Here is a 10050-nt window from a genome sequence, read left to right as displayed (position 1 = left end):
AATTCTAACAACAGTCCTATTGAAACCATTACTACAATAGAGTTAATGACCTCATCGATAAGCATAACAAACACTAAATATTTCATGATGTGTCTTCTGTCTTAAAATATACAAGCTGGCACAAATAAGATTAATGAAGGAAGAACAGACATCAATCTTACCAAATGTACCTTTAAAAGCAATGTACATATCATTTTGAGACAGATAGGACCTAACTTTATTTACCTATATCCACCTGCTATCATCTGTGCAGTCTAAAAATACACTGCCTGCAATTAAATTTTCCATAATTTTGCCATTGCCTGTGTTTGCCAAAATTAATTAGTGACTGCAAATGTGTGTGCACAGCTAAAGTCCAGAGACTCTGGCTTCAGTGTAGGTGACAAGGTGGCCTTAAGAACAGCAAGTGCCATACAGTCCCAAGCCATCAGAGAGGCAAAGCGCACACATGCCCAGATAATCCACAGCCATTTCCGAGACAATCGTAACACCCGGCGGATGTGACAGGGCATCCAGGCAATAGCTGAATGACTTCTACGGTCAGTTTAGGGTGCAGAATGGTTGTGAGGAGGACCTCTATGCAGAGTCAACTCAAGGAAGTCTGCTAGACCAGACAACATTCCTGGCACAGTGCTCAGTGTATGTACAGAACAGCTAGCAGATGTCTTTACTGACATCTACAACATTTCCCTCTGTGGAGCTCTCCAGCACCACCACACTGAGCACTGGGGCCTCTCAATAATGTATGCTCAGTCCACGGCTGTTTACTCTGCTGACCCACGACTCTATCTCGAACCACATCATGAAGTATGAATATGACACGTCCGTGGTAGATTTCTTCAGCAAGAAGGACAAGTCAGCATACAGAGAAGAGGTGGAACAGCTAACGGTCTAGTGTAGAGCCAACAGCCTGTCTCTTAACATTGGCAAAAGAGATGGTTGTTGACTTTAGGAGAGCAGAGAGTGACCATTCTCTACTGAACATCAATGGATGCTCTGCAGAGACTGTCAAGAGCTCCAAATTGCTTGGTGTTCACCTGGTGGTGAAAGTCACCTTGTGACTCCATCAGCGAGAAATCCCAGCATCATCTCCCCTTTATACAAAGCCTGAGGAAAGCTCATGCTGATATTACACACTTCTAATACCTTCACATATAGCCTTGGGAAGGAAACACCCAGCCATTTTAAAATTATATCAATTGACAGGCAGGTCCAACCTTTTAATCTGCCTCATTGAAAAATGTGCAAATAGGGAAGGTTTAAATTACAACCAGAAGGAACTTCTGGAGGCATATTTTCTCTTTCCCACATTTCTTCTCTGTGACAAAGTCACAAAGAGTATCTTTTGCAAGCCACAGGCTGTTGCTCTTGGCTCCTATTTTGTGCACTCCCTTTGGCTATAGTGAGAACAAAGCTGCATATTGAGGTCATTGCTGCCCCTGACAACTGCCTCTGTCTAAACCTCTTCCTCTTGAAGATACTTTCTGTTTTTTCCTGTCCCAATCTTTATGAAGACCAGATTGCTGTGATACTAATAATAAAGGATAGTAAACCATGTTTACTTTTGTATTTAGTGCAAATGATATCCTTTAGTCTATAATGAACATCTTTTTATGTTGACAGCTTCATACGCTTCTGTCTTTACAATAGAGCAAAAAAAAATGAACATATAGTTTTTATATATATATATATATATATATATATATATATATATATATATATATATATATATATACATATATATGTCTAAAGCAGGGGTCGGCAACCCGTGGCTCCGGAGCCGCAAGTGGCTCTTTCATCCCTCTGCTGCAGCTCCCTGTAGATTTGGAAAATAAATATTTAATTTAAATGTATTTTATTTTAGCTAGTTAGTTTTTTTTTTTTTTAAAAATGAAATTCTAAGATTATGATGCTCTTGTAACATTAAAATAAACTGCGTTTAATTTTTTTGTCACTCAAAATATGCATCATATTTTGTTTTTCTCAAAATCAGCTTTCCTCCGTGGTGGACAAAATACACAAGTCTCTATGAGCAGACGACTGATAGACAGATTCCAAGGGACCGTCTGTAAAGTGCAAAACCCGTAAAGCGAATACAAAAAACAGTCAATAACTTCACTGTAATACACTGTACTGTCACCAGCTCACACATCACTGTAATACACTGTACTGTCACCAGCTCACACATCACTGATGTCCTGATAGTTATACTACAACACTTATTTGGGAGAAATGTCTTTTTGTATAATTTTTATGATTTTTCATAATAATAAAAATCAATAACTTCACAGTACAGTGTACAGTGTATTACAGTGAAGTTATTGACTGTTTTTTAGTTTTCGCTTTTTGGGTTTTTGCACTTTGCAGACAGTCTCTTGGAATCTGTCTCTCAGTCGTCTGCACATAGAGACTTGTGTATTTTGTCCACTGTGGAGGAAAGCTGATTTTGAGGAAAATTGGGTTGTAGCTGCGTCTCTACATTACTACTATAAAAAAGAGGTGTTATTTGTGTAGTAACAGTGTTTAGCTCAGGAGTTATTGACTCGGGAATCTCCAATCTGTGAATATGCGGCCAACTTTACTTTAAATGTTGATGTCATGAATACGAAGAGGACTCAATTAGACATTGAACATTTTATATGAAAGTAACCTTTGACCCAGCGTCTTTATTGTTAAGGTTAGTTCAAACTGTTCAAAATATTTTTGTTTGCCTGCAAAAATAAAATTTTGTTTACTCATTTTTTTCTATACTTTCCATAAAGGTAAAAAAACAATATATGCAGTGTTATCTTCATTTTAGATGTCAAAAGGGTTTTGTGGCTCCCTGTGTTTTTTTTTCTGTGGGAAACGGGTCCAAATGGCTCTTTCAGTGTTTAAGGTTGCCGACCCCTGGGATAATGTATCCTAGCACCCATTCTATCACAGAGGAATCGTCTCACTGATTCACAGTCTGAGACTGTTTAGTTATTCTTGAAGATATTTTATACACAAGACAAGGAATTTAAGGAATTGCTGATTGCATAAGTGGACAGCACCAACAATGAAAGTAACTGTGTAAATGTTTTAGCTATAGAAATACAAGTAGAATTTGTTATTGTGGTTGATTGATACATGTTTAATGTAGAGGCAATAGAATAAAACACACTGTTTTTAATTTGTTGAAAGAGAGTCATAAATCTTTCCAAAGTAGGAATATTGGAATGTAGGACCTAGGGTTTTTATTTCCTCTAATAAAAACTATTCACATAAGAACTTGTTAAATAACATGCTCAGATTACTAGCATGACTAAAGAAAGGCATTTTTTAACTTGCTATCAGACAGTCTTGATCATGTCCTGTTCATTGCCTGTCTACTTTTTTGGTGTGAGAGCTCAGTGGAGAATGAGCAGACTGGTTTGAGCTGTCTTTTTTACAACCAAGGTGAGAATGCACAATAAATCAAATCTTGAGGCTAATGGGCTACAACCGAATCTCCACTCCTATATATCGACCAGGTGATTTTTTTTGTGTTTGTTTATTTTGGATGTACATTTTGGGTGAGTCAGTGCATCAAATTCCTGTACTTGGCTGACAGCAGTGAAACCCAGTATGGTCTTATGTTGTTGTAGCTCATTTGCCGCTAAGTCAAAATTTTGTGCATGATAAGATGCTTTTCTGATTAGCATAGTTGTAATAGAGAAAATTCACTGCAAGTCAACAAAGAATGTTTTAATGTTCCAAGGAATAAAAACATACACTATAAATGTAATATATGACATCTAGTAAAATAGTTATTGCTTCCCAAGAATATAAATGCACGCCCAATAATTACTCATCGGTTTCATCATGACCTAACCTGCTATTCAGAGCTTAGGTACTGACAAAGTAAAGATTCACTTGCATACCTGAACAAAGGTACACAATGGGCATAACATTTACATAAAATACATTTACATAAATATATAAATTCAGGATAAAAGGGATCTGTTTAAAATGTATAACTAAATAGCATGATATTATGTAGAACCCATTCTGGTCTGTACTATATGCACAAAAAGTAAAAAATGCATAACCAGGAGATTCATTCCACTCATTCATGTTCAAGTTAACTGTTCACTGATGGACACTTGAGTGCAAAACTGATTGTGAAAATCGCAATCGCAATGGTTTCTAAGTTGTACTATCTACAGTACATAAGTCCTGTATATTTCCAGGAAGTCCATGTGAGCCATCCTCAGCAGCAGCCAGTGGCTTCCAACTGATCAACTGTAAGAGCATAAGTGGGTCACTGATAGAAGCAGAAGTCAGGGTCTCTTGGTATCTTAGAATTAGCATGTGTAGCTCAACAGAGGGAGGGAGGGAGAGAGGGGGGGGATATTAGGTATGGTAGTGATTACAATAGTTAAAAATGTTATACATTGTACAGTGTGTAGGGTGCACGCAAGGACTCTGGCAAGACTAGGCATGACAGGACAACTAAGAGACAGAGGGTGACAGACATGAGGGTGTCCAGGAACATAAGTGAATGCGTGAGAGTGGGGAGGTTACAACATCCATATGTCCCAGTTCCCTAACCCTAGCCCTAGCCCTAACCATAACCCTTAGCATAATGGAAGCTTATACTATGTTTTGCAAATAGTTCTATTTAGAAGTAGCTTATATGAATACAAAGGTAACGGGCCTAATACAGAACCTTGCAGAACACTATAGTGCTGACTATAGTTTTAATCACCTTTTCAATTTCTTTGTGATCCAGTTCTGGTTGAGAGCTCTCTTATATCTCTAAAAAACAACTAGGTTTGAGATTAAATCTGCAGATTCAGTATTAAAAAAATTATGTGATTGATCAGATGTCCATTGTATATCCATAACATTCCTACAGATTCCTAGTATTGCGTTTAGCCAGTTCAAGAGACGCAACAAATCAATTAAAACTGCAGTCCTGCCACAAGCCTAAGATAAGCCAGAAATCCCGAACACAAAATGTTCTGCTCTTTTATAAAAATACAGGACACAAAATTAGGATCAGATTGTATATTTTCCTTCATGTTCATCTTTTAATCTTTAATCTGAAGAGCCTGAGTATGAGTCAATGTCATGTTTTTTTGGCCAAATACCTAAGCTCATGGCACTCTGTGTTCCTTTCCTTTTTTTAGCTTTCTTAGGAGAAAACATTTAAAACAAAGTCTTTTCCTGCATTCAACAGATGCTTTAAAAACATAAAAAGAAATTATATCTGCAAACAATTAACAAGTATAAAAAACTGATTCCTAACACAGCAGTAGATGTTCCTTCCTACTGAGCCAAAGCCTTTTATGGCAGCTGCTATCCATTAAACAGCAGATACATTAATTTTAAAAAGTAAAGTGAATCAAGAAATGTGCATAATACAGAAGGGCAACAACATAATTTACTCAGTAACACCAGACAAAACTGCTTCTTTAGAAGCTGAAGACTACTCACTGTAAGCCTGACAGTTTGAACTCCATTTCCTTCATTGGAAAAAAGGTGTATTATGTCTTGATGTTCAGACCTTGAGTTAGACAGATCACTATGAAAACTGTCACGCCTGTTACTTACAGAAACCTAGCATGAGACTATAGTGATGTTTAGCCACAACCCAGACTTATTTTTCTAAAATGTAAATGTAGTTTCGTAGGGTGTCACAATCATAAACGCATTCATAAACAATACCAATCATCTGGACCCCTTCTGTTCTTCAAACCTGCTCTACTTCTGTTTGGAGTCTCATCATTTGGTGGCCACTTGCTGCTGCTACTGCTGCTATTGCTACTGCTGCTAAAGACAATGCTGTTCACATGGACAACCTGAGACAAATGAGATTGCTTTGGATAGTACCACTTAGAATTACCACATAAATATGGATTTGGACTGAAGTTAGAGTTAAAATTAGAATGAATAAACTTAAATGAATTTCTTGGTTGGGGCACGGTGGCTTAGTGGTTAGCACGTTCGCCTCACATCTCCAGGGTCGGGGTTCGATTCCCGCCTCCACCTTGTGTGTGTGGAGTTTGCATGTTCTCCCCGTGCCTTGGGGGTTTCCTCCGGGTACTCCGGTTTCCTCCCCCAGTCCAAAGACATGCATGGTAGGTTGATTGGCATCTCTGGAAAATTGTCCGTAGTGTGTGATTGCCTGAGTGTGTGTGTGTGTGTGTGTGCCCTGCGATGGGTTGGCACTCCGTCCAGGGTGTATCCTGCCTTGATGCCCAATGACGCCTGAGATAGGCACAGGCTCCCCGTGACCCGAGGTAGTTCGGATAAGCGGTAGAAGATGAATGAATGAACTTAAATGAATTTCTTGGTTATGAAATTGTGCTTCCTCATATCATTGGAAAAAAGGTGGGAGTTTCTCTCAGGGAGTTTTTCCTTGTCACCATCACCTCTGGCTTGCTCCTGAATATGTATTTCTGTAAAGCTGCTTTGTGACAATGTCTATTGTTAAAAGCACTATACAAATACATTTGGATTGAATAAACCCTTTTCCTGTATACTATTAAATTGAACACCTTTCATTTCCAACAGTAATGACAGGGAATCAGAAGATAAATGAGCCGAGTTACTCCGTCTTAACCATTTAATGTTGTTTTAATAAAAAAACATTGAGTATATAAGCGGGGGCACTGTGGCTTAGTGGTGAGCACGCTCGCCTCACACCTCCAGGGTTGGGGGTTCGATTCCCGCCTCCGCCTTGTGTATGTGGAGTTTGCATGTTCTCCCCGTGCCTCGGGGGTTTCCTCCGGGTACTCCGGGTTTCCTCCCCCGGTCCAAAGACATTGCATGGTAGGTTGATTGGCATCTCTGGAAAATTGTCCGTAGTGTGTGATTGCGTGAGTGAATGAGTGTGTGTGTGTGTGCCCTGTGATGGGTTGGCACTCCGTCCAGGGTGTATCCTGCCTTGATGCCCGATGACGCCTGAGATAGGCACAGGCTCCCCGTGACCCAAGGTAGATCGGATAAGCGGTAGAAAATGAGTGAGTGAGAGAGAGTATATGAGCACTAATGTATTTGTAGACCTTTACAGAGGAAGGTTATAGCTTGGATGAAAACCTCAGGCTCCAATTGAAGTACTGGCTTCCAATTCATCCCAAATGTGTTCGGCTGATTTGAGGTCATGGCTTTGTCCTAAACACCAAACCTGTCAACCATGTGTTTATGAACCTCACTTTTTGCTAAAACCATATAATTGTCTAAAATGGCTTTGTATGCTGTAGCATCAACATTAGACATCACTGGATCTAAGGGGCAAGAACCCTGTAAAACAGCCACCAGACTATTTTCTCCCTACCAACAAATTCTACCTTTATCCTGGCTTGTTGAATTAGGTTGCACATAAGTGTGCATTTCTTTCTGTTTTCAAACAACAAAAGGGCCTAGAGCATTGTTAAAGACTAGTTCTACATTATAGTGTTCTATACTAGTTTTTTCACACTAGTTTTTGTGGTGTTTTCAAGTAACACAATGACTCCATTCATTGGTGAATTTAAAAAAGCCACAAAAAACTACAAGAATAGAGAATGAACTGTCAAATTTTGCACTGATTATTGCAAATATGTGTCATAAAAGTGTAGAATTTTCCTACATTTTGTTCAGTGCAAGTGTACCTGCACTTCCGCAACAAAATTGTCTATACTCCTTTATAAAGCTGTTAGATTAAATCCACAAATGGAACACATCTATACCTGCACATTTATGCAATCAGCCAATCATGTGGCAGTAGCACAATGCATAAAACCATGGTCAGGTTTAGTTAATGTTACATTTACATCATTTAGCAGACACCCTTATCCAGAGTGACTTACAACTGAGCAACTGAGGGTTAAGGGCCTTGCTCAGGGGCCCAGCAGTGGCAGCTTGGTGGACCCAGGGTTCAAACCCATGACCTTCCGATCAGTAGCCCAACACCTTAACCACTGAGCTACCACATCCCACATGTTCACATCAAACATCTGAATGGGGAAAGATTGACATCTCTTGGTGTGTTATCTCGTGGCCATGTTTGTTGGTCTGGTTTGCGTATTTCTGAGCTCCACAGAATGTCTCTAGTGTTACACAGAACTGGGTGAAAAACAAAAAACATGGAACACCTTGTTGATAAGAAAGGACTGGGGAAAATACCCCAATTGGTTCAAGCTGGCAGGAAGGATGTAGTAACTCATATAACCAATCTTTACAACTGTGGTGGGCAGAAAATCATCTCAGCATGCACATAACAACAAGCCTTGAGGTGGATGGGATACAACAGGAGAAGATCACATCAGGTTACAATCCTGTCAGCCAAGAAAAGGAATCTATGGCTATCATGGACACCGTCCCATACTGTACAGTTAAAGATTAGACCAGCACATCTGGTACCAACATCCATGCCACAAAGTCACAAAGATTACATTACATTTACAATCTGATGTTTGATGTGAGCATTACCTGAAGCACTTGACCTGTACCTTCATGATTTTATGCACTGTGCTGCTGATTAAATAACTGCATACCTGGCCCAGTGTTCTAAAGTTCTTATTAAAGCTTAATAAATCTTTTCATTTTTTCAAACATCAGATATAGCAATTACATAACCTGCTGGCTAAATTTTAAGGATGCATGTTATCAGAATACAAATATCACCTACTAACAACAAACACAAACACCCACATGAAAACACAACTTACCCAAAACCAAACTTTGCTTTGACAAGTCGATCAACAAGCAAGGCCGCAAAGTGAACCTGGAAACATAACATGTACCGATGTCATGTTTGAAAAAGGTTTCCACTACATATGGATATTAATATTTTTTTCAGGATTTTGTGTTTGTAGTTGGGCTTCAGAATTTCTTAATTTCTACATGTCTTTTGAGGAAGGTTTCACTCACTCACTCATTTTCTACCGCTTATCCGAACTACCTCGGGTCACAGGGAGCCTGTGCCTATCGGGCATCAAGGCAGGATACACCCTGGACGGAGTGCCAACCCATCGCAGGGCACACACACACACACACACACACACACACACACATTCACTCACAATCACACACTACGGACAATTTTTCCAGAGATGCCGATCAACCTACCATGCATGTCTTTGGACCAGGGGAGGAAACTGGAGTACCCGGAGGAAACCCCCGAGGCACGGGGAGAACATGCAAACTCCAAACACACAAGGCGGAGGCGGGAATCGAACCCCCAACCCTGGAGGTGTGAGGCGAACGTGCTAACCACTAAGCCACCGTGCCCCCCATGAAGGTTTCATTCAAATTCAATTCCAAATGAATACATGTAAATGATCTGAATATTTAGCAGATTTTTAGAGGTATCCCACTGACTATATAATACAATAAGTTGTCACCATAAATCAACAACTGATTAGCCAAAAGTTTATAACTGTGTATAGTTCCAGCTTATAGTATTGCACATATAACATTTAGTGTTGCTAAATTACTGAAAGATGTTTTATGCAAAATATACCCAAAATAACTAAGTTACAGCTTGCATCCTATAATTTGCAGGCATGTGGTGATGAAGAAAACACATGTGGTAGTAGACATTTTGGAACAGATTACTTGCTGGCATTAACTGGGTCGTTCATGTATATTAGACTGTGAGACAGATCAAAAAAGAAAAATGGTCACCATAAAATCAAGAATGAACCAAGACATTCTAGCAATCTGAGCTTCTGGACAGCAGAAGTATGCAGTTTTACCAACTGCATTCCATCACTTCCTGTGTTGAGTGATCATTCAATCCAGCAACTTTGCTGCTCTGGACACAATGTACCCTAAGTGAGGATGCTGGGACTATATGCTGGGACTGTTCAGCTTCATGTTAACCACATGTTATACCCATTATCCATACTGAATTTTCATGAATAAATATCCTGTCAAAAATCATGCGTCTTGATATATAGTCCTTGTATACATTGCATGGTGTAAATCTAGCAGATAACAGGAAGGCCTATACCTGAGCTCTGTATAGACAGCCATTTCCTCAATATAAATGGTTCCATTATGCATGTTAGGGTTTAGCACTTTGGAATGTCACCCCTGCTGGTTTAGGTATGTATT

The sequence above is a fragment of the Tachysurus vachellii genome, chromosome 10 (genome assembly GCF_030014155.1).
Source record: "Tachysurus vachellii isolate PV-2020 chromosome 10, HZAU_Pvac_v1, whole genome shotgun sequence".
NCBI classification, from domain to species: Eukaryota; Metazoa; Chordata; class Actinopteri; order Siluriformes; family Bagridae; genus Tachysurus; species Tachysurus vachellii.
Note: the sequence above shows the minus strand (reverse complement) of the source record.